General features: G+C 41.4%; 1 protein-coding gene across 2 annotated transcripts in view; it reads right to left on the bottom strand.

Moving 5' to 3' along the window:
- CD244 (CD244 molecule) overlaps positions 1-20,185 on the bottom strand; it is a 48,698-nt gene that overhangs the window by 13,115 nt on the left and 15,398 nt on the right. The gene's annotated exons all lie outside the window — the stretch shown is intronic.

The raw sequence follows: 20,185 nt of genomic DNA, 5'->3' as shown, positions 1-20,185 counted from the left end.
AGAGAGAGGTGTGCCTGCGAGCACAGCTGAGAAGAGGCTGTCTTGATAGAAGAATTGTATCCTGAGCATTCCTGAACCTGAACTGTAGCCTGTTATTTCCCTAATAAACCCCATAACTGTGAGTATTGTCTGTGAGTTCAGTGTGGCCATTGCAAAGAATTATTAAGCCCAGCAGAGAAGCAGAGAGTACTGTGGGAGAGATGGTAGGCTTCAGAATTGGTAAAGATGTGGAGAGAGGAGGCATAACATGCCTCCACCTCATAGGAATCAGCCTTGGGATGTTGATCTTGATTCTCCTTCCCCCTTGTGAAGTTAGAAGAAGTCAAACAGTGCCCCCACTCCATTTTTGCAGTGCCCCTAGTCTGAAGGAGCCCACAAGCCAATACTAGTAGCTAAAAACTCTTGAGTACTTACTATGTGACAGGCAGGTTTCTAAAGAAACGCTTCGCATGCTTTAGTTATTTAACTTCACAATGACCCCACCGTGGTCTCATCCCCAATTCACAGGTGAGGAAACTGAATTAGAGCTTAAGTTACTGGCCCAAGCTACACAGTGAAAAAGATAAGTTAAAAACTCAGTCACTGAGGCTTTAGAGCACGAACTCAGAGTCATGATGTTATTAAACAGCAGATTCCGTATCTGGTGTGACTCCTTCCCAGTGGCACTGAAGTAACCACTAGTGTCAGTGGTGGTTGCTGGAGGAACTAAATGGCCAGACCCAGTAAGATTAACCCTCCATGATGAACTCGTGGCTCCCTCCTCTGTCTTCCCGTAGAGATTAGTTCATAATCCTCTCTTGTTGCACTTGACACATTGGATTTCGGTCATTACTCATTAATGTTTGCCAATTTTGTAGTCATCAGAAAGTGTTCACAAGGATTGCTACCTAGAAATCAATTATAAATATTCCAGGCAAGAAAAGGCATTTGATGAAATCCAACACTCCTTCTTGATGAAAATCCTCAACAAGATTGGAATAGGAGGGAAGTTCGTCAATATGATTAAGAGCATATATGAAAACCCAACAACCAACATTATACTTAATGGAGAAAGATTGAGAACTTTTTGCTTAAACTTAGGAACAAGACAATAGTGCCCACTCTTGCAACTCCTATTCAATAGTGTATTAGAAGTCCTAGCCAGAGCAATAAGACAAGAAAAAGAAATACAGGCATACCTCAGAGATATTGTGTGTTTTGTTCCAGACCACCACAATAGAGCGAATATCACAGTTCAGTAAGTCACACGAATTTTTTTGTTTTCCAGTGCATATAAAAGTTATGTTTACATGGATAAACAAACTATGGTACATACACACAATGGAGTACTGTGCAACGAGAAAGAACAATGATGAATCTGTGAAGCATCTCTAACATGGATGAAACTGGAGGACATTATGCTGAGTGAAATAAGTCAATCACAAAAGGACAAATATTGTATGAGACCTCTGTTGTAAAAACCCATGAAAAAGTTCACACACAAAAAGTAACCATCTTTGTTGGTTACCAGGGATGGGCGTGGAGGGGGCTGGGATACTAAATAGGCAATAGATAAGTGGTACCTTTGGTTAAGGGTGAGACAGTACACGATAGTGGGGAAACCAGCACAACTTGTACAATGAAAGGTCATGAAAGCTCCATAGACACATCCAAACTCCTTGAGGGACTGAATTGCTTTGCGGAGGGCTGTGGGGACCATGGTCTTGGGGAACATCTAGCTCAATTGGCATAACACAGTTTAAAAGACACTGTTCTACATTCTACCTTGGTGAGTAGTGTCTGGGGTCTTAAAAGCCTGTGAGCAGCCATCTAAGATACTCCACTGGTCTCATCCCTTTGGGAGCAAGGGAGAATGAAGAGAACAGGATACAAGGAAAAGATTAATCCAAAGGACTAATGGACCACAGCTACCAAGGCCTCCACCAGACTGAGTCCAGTACAGCTAGATGGTGCCCGGCTACCACCACTAACTGCTCTGACCAGGATCAGAACATAGGGTTCTGGACAGAGCTGGAGAAGGATGCAGAACAAAATTCTAACACACATAAAAAAGACCAGATTTACTGGCCTGACAGACTGGAGAATCCCCGAGAATATGGCCTCCAGACACCCTTTTAGCTCAGTGGTGAAGTCACTGCCGAGGTTCACCATTCAGCTGGGGATTGGACAGCCCCATAAAACAAACCGGGATTAATGTTACCAAATGTTTTGATCAAAGATTCTATAGATAAATTCTGATCAAAACGGGGAAATTGCAGACAGAATTTCATATTCTTATGGAATCCAGCATTTCTGGAACCATTGAGGCTGGATGAACCCTTGAAACAATTGCCCTGAGATAATCTTTAAACGTTAAACCAAAAATGTCCCCTGAAGTCTTCTTTAAACCAAACAATAGTTTGACTTAATTAGTAAAGAATGTCTACCTTGAGTATTGTGCTTTTTTAAAGAACAATCTATATGGGATCAAATTGACAACAGCAACTCAAATAGTTACATAGGAAGCTTAAGGGCAGTGAGTTTATGTTAATGGGGGAGGAAAAATTCAGAAAAGGAAGGTGAGAATGGCTGCACAACATGAAGAATATAATCAATGCCACTGTGTTGTACATGTAGAAATTGTTGAATTGGTGTATGTTCTGCTGTGTATATTTTCAACAAAAAAATTAATTAAATTTTTTTTTTTTTTAAATATCCTAGGCATATCCCAGCACTTCCTTCTCTGGTAATCAAGATGGGAGTTAAGCTATGTGGAGGTGTGACATAGAGCTGCTTGCCTTTGCCCACCTTAGAGAAGCCCAATGCAGTCAGTGGAGAAAAGTGGCATTTTTAGCTGGATAACTATGTGGCATGGCCCAGTGGATACAAGAAAAAAAAGTCTGTCTGATGGGGGAAGGTCAGGAAGAGTTTGGAGGAGAGACTAGGAGTCAGAAAGAGTTATACAACTAGCTTCTGTCAAAATGGAAGGCATTAAGAGGAGAGCAATGAAGAGATAGGGATTTTTAGGCATCCGTCTGCATTGTAAATGCACTCACCCCCAGCCACAACTTCACCCTGGCATTTCCTCAAGAGACTAAGTAAATAATTTAATAATTGTAATTAGTATTTTGTTGATGGAATTTTTTCTTTCATCTTGAAACTCCTAAGAATAAACCACAAGGGGTTCCCATTTATATTCCCATGACATGTACTGGCTCTGCCACTTACCAAACCAAAAACTCTTCAAAAGCAAAAACTATGTCGTGCATCTCTGTGTCTCTGTCTCCCATGGTCCTAGCACAGTAAATGAGAATGGGGCCTCCTATTAACATTGCAAAACAATCTTGAGAACAAAGGTGAATGGAAAAATAATTACTAAACCTACAAAAAGGACATCTGCTGTCATCATTAATTATCCAGTCTTTATTTAACTCCCACTGTAACACAGACCCTGAAGATGCAGAAACATCTAAGACATAGTTCCTGACTCTGGAGAATTTGTGATCTGGAAACAGAACATACTTTGATTCTACAGCATACAATTAACGTTGTTAGGTGCCATCAAGCAGCTCTGACTCACAGCTACCTTTGTATACCAGAATGAAACATTGCCCGGTCCTCTGTCATTCTTACAATAGTAGGTATGTTTGAGCCCATTGTTGCAGCCACTGTGTCAATCCATCTTGTTGAGTGTCTTCCTCTTTTTCTCTGACCCTCTACTTTACCAAGCACAATGTCCTTCTCCACAGTTTGGTCCCTCCTGAAAACATGTCCTAAGTAAGCGAGACGAAGTCTTCCTTATCATCCTTGCTTCTAAGAAGCATTCTGGCTGTACTTCTCCCAAGACAGATTTGTTCATTCTTCTGGAAGTTCATAGTATATTTAATATTCTTCACCAACCATAATTCAAATGCATCAGTGTTTCCTCTGTCTTCCTTTTTCTTTGTCCAGCTTTTGAATGCATGTGACGCGAATGATAATGCCATGGCTTGGGTCAGGAACACCTTAGTCTTCAAAGTGACATCTTTACCTTTTAACACTTTAAAGAAGTCTTTTGCAGCTGATTTGCCCAATGCAATACATCATTTGATTTCTTGACTGCTGCCTCCATGGGCATGGATTGTTGATCCACGTAAAATGAAATCTTTGACAACTTCAATCTTTTGTCTGTTTATCATGACATTTCTTACTGGTCCGGTTGTGAGGATTTTTGTTTTCTTTATGTTGAGGTGTAATCCATACTGAAGGCTACAGTCTTTGACCTTCCTCAGTAAGTGCTTCATATCCTCTACAGTTAATGGTTGAGTTAAATAATCACGTAAAGAATTCTAATTCTGATCTTGGAAGACTAGATTAAGACATGCTAACAGGCCCTGCCACTGAGAATAAGTAGAAAAAATGGACAAAATATAAAAGCATGTTGTTGAAGGCATCAGAGAGCTAATGAAGCAGTGAAATATTATGGGTTCAAGAACTTACAGAAGGAAACTCAGAGGTGTGAGATCATTATTTTTGGCTGCTGTTCCCTAAAGGTACCTTCTGATTCCATAAAAGGCAGTTGAAAGCCTAAGAAGCTGAGCACAGTTTACAATAAACTCAAGGAAGTAAGAGAACATTGGGTCAGAACCTTCCATGTTAGGAAATGGGCATGCTTAAAATCCATGAGAAGAAACAGCTGCAAACATGCATTAATAATCGGAACGTGGAATGTAGGAAGTATGAATCTAGGAAAATTGAAAATCATCAAAAATGAAATGGAACACATAAACACCGATATCCTAGGCATCAGTGAGCTGAAATGGGCTGGTATTGCTATTTTGAATCAGACAATCATATGGTCTACTATGCTGGGAATGACAACGTGAAGAGGAATGGCATTGCATTCTTCCTCAAAAAGAACATTTCAAGATCTATCTTGAAGTGCAACACTGTCAGCGATAGGATAACATCCATACGCCTACAAGGAAGACCAGTCAATAAGACTATTATTCAAATTTACCAACCACTAAGGCCAAAGATGAAGAAATTGAAGATTTTTACCAACTTCTACAGTCTGAAATTGATCAAATATGCTATCAGGATGCATTGATAATTACTGGTGATTGGAATGTGAAAGTTGGAAACAAAGAAGAAGGATCAGTAGTTGGAAAATATGGCCTTCTATGATAGAAACAACACCAGAGATCACGTGATAGAATTTTGCAAGACCAACGACTTCTTCATTGCAAATACCTTTTCTCACCAACATAAATAGCAACTATACACGTGGACCTCGCCAGGTGGAATACAAAGGAATCAAATCGACTACTTCTGTGGAAAGACAATGGAAAAGCTCAATCTCATCAGTCAGAACAAGGCCAGGTACTGACTGTGAAATAGATCATCAATTGCTTGTATGCAGGTTGAAACTGAAATGGAAGAAAATTAGATCAAGTCCACAAGAGCCAAAGTACAAACTCGAGTATATCCACCCTGAATTTAGAGCACATCTCAAGAATGGATTTGAGTTGAACACTAATGACCAAAGACCAGACAAGTTGTAGAATGACATCAAGGACATCATACATGAAGAAAGCAAAAAGTCATTAAAAAGACAGGAGGGAAAGTAAAGACCAAAATGTATGTCAGAAGAGACTCTGAAACTTCTCTTGAACGTCAAGTAGCTAAAGTTAAAGGAAGAAATGATGAAGTAAAAGAGCCGAACAGAAGATTTCAAAAGCTTGAGAAGAAAAAGTAAAGTATTATAATGACATATGCAAAGACCTGGGGATAGAAAACCAAAAGAGAAGCACATGTTCAGCATTTCTCAAGCTGAAAGAACTGAAGAAAAAATTCAAGCCTCTAGTTGCAATAGTGAAGGATTCTATGGGGAAAATATTAAACGACGCAGGAAGCATCAAAAGAAGATTGAAGGAATACACAGAGTCACTATACCGAAAAGAATTGGTTGACATTCAGCCATTTCAGGAAGTAGCATATGATCAAGAATAGATGGTACCGAAGGAAGAAGTCCAAGCTGCACTGCAGGCATTGGCGAAAAACAAGGCTTCAGGAGTTGACGGAATACCAACTGAGATGTTTCAACAAACAGATGCAGCACTGGAAGTACTCGCTTATCTATGCCAAGGAATTTGGAAGACAGCTACCTGGCCAACTGACTGGAAGAGATCCATATTTATGCCTATTCCAAAGAAAGGTAATCCAACCAAATGTGGAAATTATCAAACAATATCATTAATATCTCACACAAGTAAAATTTTGCTGAAGATAGTGGCTGCAGCCATATATCGACAGGGAACTGCCAGAAATTCAAGCCAGATTCAGAAGAGGACGTGGAATCAGGGATATCATTGCTGATGTCAGATGGATCCTAGCTAAAAGCATAGAATACCAGAAAGATGTTTAGTTGTGTTCTATTGACTATGCAAAGGCATTCGACTGTGTGGATCATAACAAATGATGGATAACATTGGGAAGAATGGGAATTCCAGAACACTTAATTGTGCTCATGAGGAATGTGTACATGGATCAAGAGGCAGTCACTCGAACAGAACAAGAGGATACTGCGTGGTTTAAAGTCAGGAAAGGTGTGCGTCAGGGTTGTATCCTTTTACCATACCTATTCAATCTGTATGCTGAGCAAATAATCTGAGAAGCTGGACTATAGGAAGAAGAATGGGGCATCAGGATTGGAAGAAGACTCATCAACAACCTGCGTTATGCAGATGACACAACCTTGCTTGCTGAAAGTGAAGAGGATTTGAAGCACTTACTGATGGAGATCAAAGACCACAGCCTTCAGTATGGATTACACATCAACAAAAAGAAAATAAAAATCCTCACAACTGGACCAATAAGCAACACTGTAACCTGACTATGAATGCCAGTAGATTTCCATTAGTCCTTAAACTAGCCCAAGCCAGATCTGGCTCACTCCACATGAGCTGAAGGGCCAGCTGTGACAGCTAATTGACCTCAACAGAGGAAACAGCAACAGGTGGAATGAATCAGGAGGAAAATCATCACCCAGACCCTATTCCGAAGCGAGAGGTCCGACAAGAACCATGTCATCTTCTGTTTCCTGGCCACCTTGCAGAGTTTTCCCTCCCCAGTACGCCTGTGTGGCCACCATCTTGCTGCCCAAATCACATATAAGCCCTGGCTCAGGGAATTGGATCTTAGGAACATCCTCCCAGCTCCTTGTTCTGCGCACTGCAATAAAGTTACTTTCTCTTTCTCAAAGACCAGTGTCCAGATCATTGGCAAGTCTGAGCACCCCAGACAGAACTCACCTTCCTGAGTTCCATAACAACATCATGATAAATGGAGAAAAGATCGAAGTAGTCAAGCATTTCATTTCACTTGGATCCACAATCAACAACCATGGAAGCAGCAGTCAAGAAATCAAATGCATTGGGCACATCTGCTGCAAACAGCCTCTTTAAAGTGTTGAAAAGCAAAGATGTCACCTTGAAGACTAAGGTGTGCCTGACCCAAGCCATGGTGTTTTCAGTCACCTCATACACGTGCAAAAGCTGGGTGATGTATAAGGAAGACCAAAGAAGAACTGACGCCTTTGAATTGTTGTGTTGCCTAAGAATATTGAATATACCATGGACTACCAAAAGAACAAACAAATCTGTCTTGGAAGAAGTATGGCCAGAATGCTCCTTAGAAGCAAGGATGGCAAGACTACGACACACATACTTTGGACATGTCATCAGGAGAGATCATTCGCTGGAGAAGGACATCATGCTTGGTAAAGTAGAGGGTCAGCCAAAAAGAGGAAGATCCTCAATGAGATGGAGTGACACAGTGGCTGCAACAATGGGCTCAAGCATAATAATGATTGTGAGGATGACTCAGGACTAGGCAGTGTTTCGTTCTGTCGTACATAGGGTCACTATGAGTCGGAACTGACTCGATGGCAGCTAACAGCAACAACAAAATCCGTAAGATTTTGGGTTCATACACCAAAGGGCTACATACTAAGAGTAAGAGTGAACAAGAAATAGACAAGCCTTTATAAGGCTTCAAGCCCAATTTTGAATCATCCAATTCTGGATTGGAATAAAGTGATCTAGGATCTCTAGTATTTCTAACTTGGCTGCCTACCACAGGCAAACATAAATTATTTCTAAAGGAAAATAACATCAACCATAGCATTAAGTTACTTCTAAAATTTTCCATATACAATGTCCAAAATGAAATAAAAAATAAACAGGTGTAAGAGGAGAAAACATGTCCAAAAAACAAATGAAAAAAGTAGACAATAGAAATAGACCCACAGAGCATCTAAATAATAGAGTTATCAATCACAGAGTTTAAAATAATTGTGTTTAATATGTTCAAGAAAATAAAATATAAGTTTGAGAATTTCAGCAGAGAACTGATGTGATGAAATGTAAATATGGCCATGCCCCCTGCAATGGCACTTTACAGCATCTCCCATCATCAAGAGGTAGGGTTAACTTACCCACTCTTGTAACTGGACTGGACTTTTGACTTGCTTTGGCCAACAGAATGCAGCAAAAATTAAGTACCCATTCTAAGCCTAGAAATGAGAGACATTGTACACTGGGAACCCTGTCTAGCTGCCATGTGACCAAGCCTAGGAGAGCCTGTTGGCAAATGAGAGATCACATGGAACAAAGATGAACCAATACAGCTGAGGCCATCCTTGATCAGCCACCCCTAGCCAGCCTGACAACTGACCATAGAACATGAGTGATGCAAACTGAAACCAGAAAAACTTCCCAGTTTAGCCCAGCACAAATCGTCAACTAGCAGAATTGACTAAGTAGGTGGTGGTTGTTTTAAACTATTAAGTTTTGAGGTGGTTTGTTATACAGTAAAACCTGCAAAAGCCAGAACCTGTGTAAGGCAGAAACCTGTCAGAGAAAGAAAATGCAAATATTTTCCACTAAAATGAGCAATAGAAAAGTCAAAGGTAGAAAACTTGGCAAGAACCAGAAAAACAAGGCAGTCTTGTTGAGTTCCAGCTCTCAGAGGTTTCACTGTATAACAAAAGCTACCTAATAAACTGGAAAATTATTTTTTAAAGAACTGAGTGGAAATTCTAGAGATAAAATATAAAATAGCTGGTAAAAGAACTCAATTGAGAGGTTTAAAAGTCATTTAGACACAACTGAAAGAGAATTAGAAAACTAGAAGTCAAAATATAATATCAAGATTGAAGTACAGAAAAACGAAAGGATGGAAACATACAAGCAAGATGGTAACAGACATCTGAGATATGGTGAAAAAGTCTAACCTAAGTATAATTGGAGTCCCAGGAGAGAAGAGAGAGATGGGGCAAAAAGATAATGATTGGGAATTTTCCAAAACAAATGAAAGTCATCAAGACAGATTTGCAAAACATACTACAAGTCATAAAGCAAGTATCAACAAAGATTAAAATATTAAAATCATAGAAATTATGTCCTCTGACCACGGTGAAATTAAACTAGAAATCAGTAACAGAAAAATGAAGAGAAAATTCACAGATATTTGAACATAAGCAAAATATTTCTAAATAACCCATGAATCAAAGAATAAATTACACTATAAGCTTCAATCTCAAGAAACTAACTAAATAAATAAATAAAAGGAATAGTAGTAATAACCCAAAGAAAGTAGAAAGGAGGAAATAAGAAAGGTAAGAGCAAACATCTGTGAAATAGAAAACAAACATACAAAGGAGAAAATGAGCAAAACCAAAAGTTAGTTCTTCAGGTAAAAAAATTAAAATGTATATATCTCTAGAAAAATCAATCAATAAAAAGGAAAAAATTAATTAACAATATCAGAAATCAGACAGGACATCACTAGGGGCCAACTTATTATGGGTTTACATTAACTTTACCCAAAGAATTTGGTCTCTGCCCTTGATTCCTGAGCGATAACTTCTAAAACACTGGAATTTCCCCACTGATTGAAGTGTCTTTGACAAGATTTCTAGACAACATCTGACGGTTTATGCTAATAAGGTGACTCCTGGGTGGAGGCTGGCCAGGCCAGAAAGACCACCAGAAGATATCAGCTGACGGGGGGCGGGGCTGACGGGGGGGGCGGTGGAACTGATTCGATCAATCACGACTACATGATGCAACACCAGTAAAGATTCTGGACCCTGAAGCTCCATGGGCTTCCTGGATAGTGAAAGACATGGAGACACGTGAGAGGGTAGTGGACTTGGGACTTGGAAGCTCCACACTGAATACTCTCCCAAACTTTGCCCTATGTGTCTCTTCATTTGTATCTTTTTTGTTATAATAAAACTATAATTATAAGACGTTGATAGCACTTTCCCTAAGTTTTGTGAGCCATTCTAGCAAATTATCGAACTCAAGAGAGTAGCGGGGCATTAGGTCAGAAGTGAGGGATGCTGGGGACCCCTGAGCTTAGGATTGGTATTCTGAGGGGTAGAGGGAAAACTCTCAATTTGTAGACAGCAGGTCAGAAGACGAGTGTCACAGTGCAGTGTAGTGAATTACTTAATATTGTCCTTCTAGCCATCATCTTTGTGACTACCACACAATGATTGGGTGGAGCCATGCAAATAAGGTGTTTGGAATCCTAGCAAGGTGTGGTGGTTGGTGTTGTGTGTCAACTTGGCTAGGCATGATTCCTAGTATCATGTAACTGTCTTCCATTTTGTGATCCAATGTAATTATCCTAATTATCCTCCATTGTACGTGTTGTAAATCCTAACCTCTAAAGGTTAATGAGGCAGGATTAGTGTAGGATGTATCCTGAATTACAGCCTTGCAGGAGGGCGTGACTCAAGTCCCACCCTTACTCAAGTCACGCCCTTCCCTGGGGTGTGGCCTGCATCCAATGTATATATGTGGGTGCTCTGGCAGAGCTTTCTCTCTGTGCTTCTGGATCCTGCATCTGGCTCATCATTGTCTGACTTCCGGTTCTTTGGACTTGAGCCAATGGCCTGTCATCTGACCTCCTGGTTCTGGGATTTGCCAGCTTCCACAGTCCCATGGGCCAGCAGCTTACCCTCTGACCTGATTTGCCAGCTTCCACAGCCTTGTGAGCCAGCAGCCTGTTGTCTGTCCTGCCAATTTGGATTCAGTGGCCCCTGCAGCTACATGAGTCCGGAGAAGCCTACGCCTGACCCACGGATTTGGGACTTGCCAGCCTCCACAACCACATGAGCCATTTCCTTGATACAGTTTGTGAGTTCTGTGAGATGTTGCAGGAGATTACGGAACCCAAAGACAGGAGGGAGAGTACTGAGGGAAAGAGGAGTAGTTGATGTTAGAGATGACGGAATGGTACAGCAATTTGGAAAAGCTGGACATTTGGGACATCTTTAACCGCCACCTCATAGGAACCAGTTTTGTGCTGATCCTTATAAAAGAAATTATTCATTTACATGGGGACTCCCAAGCTTGTAACTGGAGTCTGAAGTCTGGGGCAGGCTTAGCAGTCTGGACAACTGTACTGTAACTTATGAGATCTGACCTTGCTCCAGTTGGTTAGGGTCAGAGGAAGAAGGGCTGCATGTGCAGCTGGTGTCAGAACAGTTGAGAACAGAATGGAATTGATTTGATTGATCCTTGCAGTTTAGTGTCAAAGAAATGGGAAGTGGAATTTTTTCTTTTCTACAGCAACTTCTTTATTCAACAAGAGTTTATTAACACTCTTTGTATCAGGCATTGCTCTAGAACAGGTCTCAACCACGGCACTATTGACATTTGGGGGCAAATAATTCTTTGTCATGGGTTGGAGGTATGCTGTCCTGTGCATTGTAAGGATATTTAGCAGCATCCCTGACCTCTGCCCACTAGATACCAGTAGTACCTCCACCCCTAGTTGTAACTATCAAGATGTCTTCAGACATTGCTGAATGTCCCCTAGGGGGACAAAATTGCCCCTAGTTGAGAACCACTACTTTAAGCATTGGGATATAAAGTTGAGCAAGACCTACAAGCTCCCTGCTCTCATGAAGTTTACATTCCGATTGGGGTAAATACCATAAGTAAGTGAAAAATTAAAAAAGATTCTTTCAGAGAGGCATAAATGCCATGAAGAAAGTTTTCAAAGATGATGCGACAGAGTGACTGGTGGGGTGTGATGATTTCTTTCAGGAAACCATACAGATTATTAGAGGTAGAAGAACCAAGAGGTATGGTCTTCATGATTGGCAGGGATTGCAAATAAAAAGATATTTATTGTGAGTCTTCATTTCCTAGAAGCACAGTATCACCTCTCTCAGCTATGGAAAAGGGAGAAGATAAAGAGACCAAATTACATCCAAGAGACTGACTAGTCAAGGCAAGTGAGAAGGAGGAGACTTTGGAATAAAACGGTACACAGAAAGATGAAAATGATCCTTCATACGTACCAAGCAAGTGCTAAAGGGTGAAGAGGAGCCCTGGTGGCACAATGGTTAAGTGTTTGGCTGCTAACAAAAAGGTCAGCGGTTCGAACCCATCAGCAGGCAGCTCCATGGGAGAAAAGACCTGGTGATCTGCTCCCATAAAGATTACAGATTAGGAAACCCTATGGGGCTCTGTCATATAGGGTTGCTATGAGTCAGCATCAACTCAACTACACACAACAACAACAAAGCGGGCAGAGATAGGGTACCCACAACTAGTTAATTGGCAATGTCAGTCATGTTAAGGGTCAAGGATAAGGCCCGATAGAGAGGGAGCCACAGTGATGAATATACATCTCATTAGCCAGGCCCTGGGCTGAATGACAGGTATCCAAATCTCTACTCTACCTAAGGCATCAGTGGGCCTGGACTATAGATGGACACTGCGTATTTCATAGAAGGAAATGCCAAGAGCAACAAGACAAGCCAAGTCTAAGTGCCCCAGGATAGGAGCCAGAAGTACTAGTCACAAAATCAAAGTATGTAGGGCAAGGGCAGGATTTCAAATAAGAAATGGAAGCCAAATCATAACAAGAGAAGAACAGGATCAAAATAGGGCTGGAAGGGGATGAGGGCAGAGAAACGTTGTGGGGTAGGTACACTAGAAAGGCAAGTGGGCAGGAACTATGCTGTAGATGTTGTGGCTGATACAAAAAGACCTTAGACGTTGTCCCAGAGGGGTGTATACATAAATGAATAGACAAGAAATGCCAGTATGCACAGATAACTTCAATACAAGTCCTCGCAAGTACAGCAAGAGTGGGGGAGGGCCTAATAATGAGAGTTGAAAAGCTCAGAGGGGAAAAACCACAGCAGACTCTGGTGGTCAGAGAAGGCCCCAGAGTTGCTGCTACTGCTGGTGCTACTGATCGGTAGCTTCTGGGCCCTCTTCCGGTGGTTAAGAGAATGTAGGGTGTCAAAATAACTGCTGAGGGAGGGCAGAGAACACTGTCTTCTCCAGAAGAAGTGATGGTCAGCTAGACAATTTGACCTATCAATGAGTCCAGCCCAGCTCTGAGCCCTGGTGCAGGAACTGCAGGTTCCAAAGCTGTGTGGTGTCCACCGTCAGCTCAGATTCCTCTAAACTGGACCTGCTGGACCCGAGACAAGAGGCCTGAGAGCCTGAACACAGGACAGGGAAGATTCTCAGAGAAAGTATATCTTCCACCAGCCAGAAAAAGGATGTTGCGGTTCTCTCAGCTCAGGCTGGTGAAGCCAGACTTGGGTAAAAGCAGCAGAGGGGTACCTTCTGGAGACAGGTAAAGAAAGCCCAGAGAGACCCCAAAAGTACTAGAGCAGCGCCAGGTCTAGTCAAGGCAAAAGCATAAGATAAATAAAGTATCTGCCAGGGCCCGCATCCGCTCTTTATCTCCTCTCTTCTTCTCAACTTAGCCACTCGTATCAACCATATTGACCCTTCTCCTCAGGCAATGCAACCCCCTTACCTCCATTAAAACTTACCTAGCTCATGTCTTCCTCCTTCAGGGCCTCTCTCCACCTGTTTGTGTCAGTTACCAAATCATCTCATTTATAACACTATCTTTCTCCAAGATAAATGCATTTGCCTTTCATGTTTCCCACTCAAACCCTGTGATTCCAATACTTTTGCTCAGGCTGTTCCCTCTGCTTAGAATGCCCTGCTACCCTATCTCTACCTCAACTCTTATTTATCCTTCAAGACCAATTCCCCAGTATGCCTTCCTATAAGAAAACTCCATTTTCTAGCTCCCTTTGTACTCTAAATGTATCTTACCTGTCACTAACCTTAACCCGTAACCCATTGCCGTCCAATCGATTCTGACTCATAGTGACCGTATAGGACAGAGTAGAACTGCCCCATAAGGTTTCCAAGGAATGCCTGGTGGATTCAAACTGCCAACCTTTTGGTTAGCAGCCATCACTCTGTCAGTACTTAGCATTTTCTATCTTCTCTTACAGTTGTTATAGTACATGTCTATTTTCCCCTACCACCATCCGTCTGTCAGTTTGTCATACCATGGTGGGTTGCATGTTGCTGTGATGCTGGAAGCTATGCAGCTGTTATTTCAAATACCAGCAGGGTCACCCATGGTGGACAGGTTTCAGTTTCCAGACTAAGACAGACTAGGAGGAAAGGCCCAATGATCTACTTCCAGAAGTTAGGCAATGAAAACCTTATGGCTCATACAGAACATTGTCTGACCCCCTTGCTTTGGGAATGTCACCAGAAAGGATCAATCGCTAGAGGAAAACATTATGTTTGGTGAAGCAGAGGGCCAACGAGGGCCTGGGAGACCCTCAGTGGGATGGATTGGCACAACAGTGAAAACAATGGACTCGAACATGTTGGTGATTGTGAGGATGACACAGGACAAGGCAACATTTCATTCTGTGGTACACAGGGTCACCGTGAGTCAGAATTGACTCTACAGCAGCAAACAACATTTCCCCTAACAGTATGAAATATCCTTCAGAGCAGAATCAACATCTATTTCATCTTTGCTTCCCCCACAAAATGTGCATGGTCTCAGAATGTAGTAGGTATTTAATGAATCTTTGTTTCATTCATACATTAATTAAATTCAAAAATGCATCCCATTTAACCCCGAAGAATGACTCAAATGGTGGAAATTCCATGCGGAGTATCAGGGAAGCCATTCCCTATGCTTTCATTTCGCATGTTGCAGGCCCTTACAATAAAAAGCCAGTGGCTCTGAAGCAACATGGAACTCTCATACACTGTTTCATTCAACCTCTTTGGAGAACAGTTTAGCAGTAACTGCTAGAGGTGAATGCATATATGCCCCCATGACCCAGCAATTTTACACCTAGAAATATACTCAACATACATGCCTGAAAAAAAGCATGTTCAAAAGGCTCATGGCAGCATTATTATAATAGCAAAAAACTGGAAACCACCCAAATGTCCATCAATAGTAAAATGGATAAATGAATTATGGACTTGCCTATAATGAAATTTACACAGCCATGAAAATGAACAGTTACAAGTAATAGCATGGACAAATCTTACAAGATGTTGAGCAAAAGAAGTTAGACACAAGACTACATACTATATGATTCCACTTATATTTGGGCAAAACTAACCTATAATATTAGAAGTCAGGATAGTGGTTATATTTGGAGAAGAGAAAGGAAGTAATAAATGTGAGAAAACATGGTAGATACAAAAGTGTGTTCCGATAACATTAATTCATCAAGATGGACATTCATAATTGTGTGCACTTCTAAAAATGGAATAGGGGCAGCGTCTGACCTCCTCTAACTTCACAAGTGGGAGAGAGAATCACCATCAGTATCAGCCCAAAGCTGATTTCTCTGAGGCAGAGGTCAGACATGCCTACACCCTCCAATTTTTTTACCAATTCTACCACCGTCTGTTCCTCCCACAACACACTCTACTTCTCTGAGTTTGGTAATTCATTATAATGGCCACACAGAACTCACAGACAATACTCATGATTATGGTGTTTTTTAGGGAAGTAAAGGTTATTTCAGGAATGCTCAGGATACAGATTTTCCATCAGGACAGCCTCTCCTCAGCCATACCAGCAGGCACACCTCTCTCTGACCTTTGGCCTCTGCCCTGCTTGGCCAAGCATTACAAAGCTCTTTTAGCTCTGCCAGTACGTGACTCAAGGCACCTCACTCCACCAGTAAGCCTCCTACCCAAAGGCACTCAGCTTTCTCGCTCCTTGGACTCACTGCACCGTCTCCTGCCAGTCTCCTGCCCATCTCCTGCCTCTGTTGCTGCCGTTTCTCTGCCACCGCTTCTCATCATCTTTAGCGTTACAGCTCTCTCTCTCTCTGTCTCCTGGTTCCAGGAGCTTCTCAGCACAGGGATCCTGGGACCAAAAGGCACTCTCTGCTTCTGGTTCCTCTTCCTTGATGGTGGTGATATCCTCTCCTCCTGCCTCTGGGATGGCTCATTTTAAGCCTAGTGGGATGGCAAAACTGATCAATCCCTTTGTTAGGGTTCCAAATACTTTATTTGCATAGTCCCACTCAATCATTGTGTGTGAGTCACAAAGACTATGGCTAGAAGGGCCATATTAAGCAATTCATTGCATCACAGCACATTTCTGTACACATTGCACTTCAATAAAAAAGATTTGTTTAAACAAATACAATGGCCTGCAAGAAGAACAAAATAGGAGTACTCACATTTCCCGGTTTCAAAACATACTGTAAAGCTACAGTAATCAAAACCACCTGGTACTGGTATAAGAATGAAGATATAGACCAAGGGACCAGAACTGAGACTACAGAAATAAATCCATATATCTATAGTCAATTGATTTTCAACAAGGATACTCAAAATGGGGAAAAAATAGTCTCTTCAATAACTGATGCTAAGACAACTGGATCTCCACATGCAAAAGAATGAAGTTGGACCCATACCTCACACCATATACAAAAATTAACTCAAAGTGGATCAATGACTGAAATGTAAGAACTAAGACCATAAAACTATTAGAACAAAACACAGGGGTAATGATTTGGGGCCTAGTTTCAACAATGGATTCTTAGATATTGTCTTACTTATCTAGTGCTGCTACGACAAAAATACCACAAGTGGATGGCTTTAACAAAAAGAAATTTCTTTCTTCACAGTAAAGTAAGCTAAAAGTCCAAATTCAGGGCATCAGCTCCAGGGGAGGGCTTTCTCTCTCTGTCAGCCTTCTTCTCATCAGTGTTCCTCTAGACTAGGAGCTTCTCTGTGCAGGGACCCCAGGTCCAAAGGGCGTGCTCTGCTCCTGGCACTGCTTTCTTGATGGTATGAGGTCCTCCTGTCTCACTGCTCACTTCTGCTTTTATATCTCAAGAGATTGCCTCAGGACACAATCCAATCTTGCAAATGGAGTCCTGCCTCACCAACACAACTGCCGCCCATCCTCCCTCATTAACATCATAGAGGCAGGATTTACAACACATAGGAAAATCACACAATACCGGGAATCATGGCCCAGCCAAACCGATACACACATTTTTGGGGGGACATAATTCAATCCATGACAGATATGATACCAAAAACATGATCAACAAAAGAAAAAATAGATAAATTGGACTTCATCAGAATTAAAAACTTTCATGCAACAAAGGACTTTCTCAAGACAGTGAAGAGATAACCTACAGAATGAGAAAAAATATTTGGGAACCATATACCATACTTTCATGCAAATAATGCACACCTTCTATGTTTGTTTGACAACTGCTCCCTTCCCCCATGAAGTATTTTCATAAGCACACTATGCTAATTTTTTTACAGCAACGTGTGAAAAAATAGCATAGCAGCTCTTATAAAAACACATCAAAGAGAGAGGGAGTCGTTGACAAAAAAACATAGAAGACACTCTTTATTTGCATAAAAATACTGTATCTGATATAGGTTTTTTACCCAAAATACATAAAGAACCCCTACAACTCAGCAACAAAAAGACAAACAACCCAATTTTTAAAAAATAGGCAAAGGACTTGAATAGACATTTCTTCAAAGAAAGTACACAAATGGTTCCGGGCAACGTGGTGCTATAGTCAGAAGCACCACGCTGTCCCTCCACAGCAAAGATCACAAAAACTAAGTCAAACAGAGTCACACGTCAATCCTGAAACCTTAAGCATCAAATGAAGAGATAAAGAACTCAGCCAAGCATCGAATGGAATAAGAAACTGACCGAGAACAGAGAGCAAGGAGAGATACATGCAGAGGTCCCCTATCAGCTGCCACAGCATGGGTCTGTCATCTTGGACTCCTATGGGAGATCAGTGAACAGGGGGTAGGAGAAAGCAGCTTCACGGAGCTTCCATCAGGAGACAGAACAACCAGTAACCAGCCATATATGCTTTCCCACCCCTCACCCTTTTTCACCCCCACTTAGCCTCCTCTGCTTCCTGCAGCCACAGTCTCTTGGCCTGGAAGCACCAGCTTCACCTGGGTGTCACTTGGATTCCACCCACCCGCACTGGCTGGCTCCTTGAGTGCCTTTTGTTGACTGCTGGTATTGTTTTCTTCCGCTTCTTTAGATTTCTTCCTTACCTCTCACCACCTCCCCCTCCGTTCTTTCAAATACCTGGCTCCGTGTGCCATCTTTGCTTCTTCCTGAAACACCACTCTGCTGTGAAACTGCTTCCTGGCCTGTGCCGCCATGCTGATGGGAACCCCAGGGCTTTTTTGTTTGTTTGTTTGCTCTGATTTGTTTGTTTTCTTTTTTTTTTTTTTTTCCTCGGCTTGGGAGCCCCTTCTAGCTGGGCAGTACCACACAGCTTGGAAGCTACTCCTTTACTCTCGGCAGACACACAGGGACATCCCTAGAGGCATTTCTTTATTCTTGGATTTTTGGTTTTTTTTTTTTTTGGTTTTGTTTTCTTTTGTGGTTTTGGGATTTTTGTTTGTTTGTTTGTTTCTTTGTTCTGTTTTCTTCTCTCTCTTATTCCCTTTTTGTCTTTCTTAATTTCAAGTTTCTTGATTTATTCATTTTTTTTCATTTACCCTTTTACTTTTTTTTTATTTTGGTTTTTCCCCATTTCTCAGTGTCTCATCTCTCCACTCCAGTAGCAAGCTCCCTTAGCACTCTTCTTTGTTTGTGTGTCTGTTTTTGGCTCCTGTTCCTCTCTCCTCTTTCCCATACTCATCTTACCTCCATGCATCACAATCTACCCCCTCCTTCCTGTCTACATGCACTGTGTGCTGAATATCACACTCCCAAGAAGCACAGGCACAGCCTACTGGAACCTACCCTACACTTATTCCTGGTCCCCACTGTCAACCCAGGTATGTGCCACAAACAACCCATCCCAGCAACTCCCCTTCAGCTGGACCTGCCCTGCTATACCATACCTAAGTGACTGACCCTGTCCATTGGAGAAGGAGGTGAAAAGTATCATGCCCACAGATGAGCACACAACAAAGAACACACAGCCCGCTGCTCAGACATAACCAAACTAAACAAAAAAGCAGGGTGAAACAAACAAAGTTACAATCAATAAATGAGGAAAATAACCACTCAATGTCCTGAAGACAGCAGACAGCATCAAAACATTTACAAAAACAGTACAGGACAGTTCCAGTAGGCATCCAAAATAAAACACCAGATGACTTTCCAGTAGAAGAATAGGCACTAGACCTAACTGATAGGGAGTTCAAATCTCTAATATTCAGAATTATCCAAGAGTTGAAGCAAAAAGCAGACAAAAATGAGGAAAAAATACATAAATTCATGGAAAATACAGACAAAAAAATGGAAGAATTCAAGAAAATAATACAGGAACAAAATTCTAAAATAAATTCACAACTAGAAATCATACAAAAACAACAATGAGAAATCCAAAAGATAAACAACAAGATTTCAGAAATGGACGGTGTCATAGAAGGGCTGAGGAGGAGATTTGAAATGGTGGAAGACAGGATCAGTGGAATTGAAGACAAACACTTGGATACAACTCTGTTTGAGGAAAACTCATAAAAAGAACAAAGACAAATGAAGAAACCCTGAGAGTTATGTGAGACACAATTAAAAACAAAAATTTACGAGTGATTGGAATCCCAGAACAGGGGGAGAAAACAGAAAACACAGAGAGGATCATTGAGGAACTGCTGACAGAAAACTTCAAAAATATCATGAAAGATGAAAGGTTGACCATCCAGGAAGCTCAACAAACCCCATACAGAAGAGACCCCAAAATAAAATCACCAAGGCATATCATATTCACACTCACCGAAACCAAAGACAAACAAAGAATCCTGATAGCAGCTCGTGAAAAACAAGAAGTCACATACAGAGGAGAAACAATAAGACTAAGCTCAGATTATTC

The sequence above is a fragment of the Trichechus manatus genome, unplaced genomic scaffold (genome assembly GCF_000243295.1).
Source record: "Trichechus manatus latirostris isolate Lorelei unplaced genomic scaffold, TriManLat1.0 scaffold00288, whole genome shotgun sequence".
NCBI classification, from domain to species: domain Eukaryota; kingdom Metazoa; phylum Chordata; class Mammalia; order Sirenia; family Trichechidae; genus Trichechus; species Trichechus manatus.
This window is presented reverse-complemented; position numbering and strand designations above follow the sequence as displayed.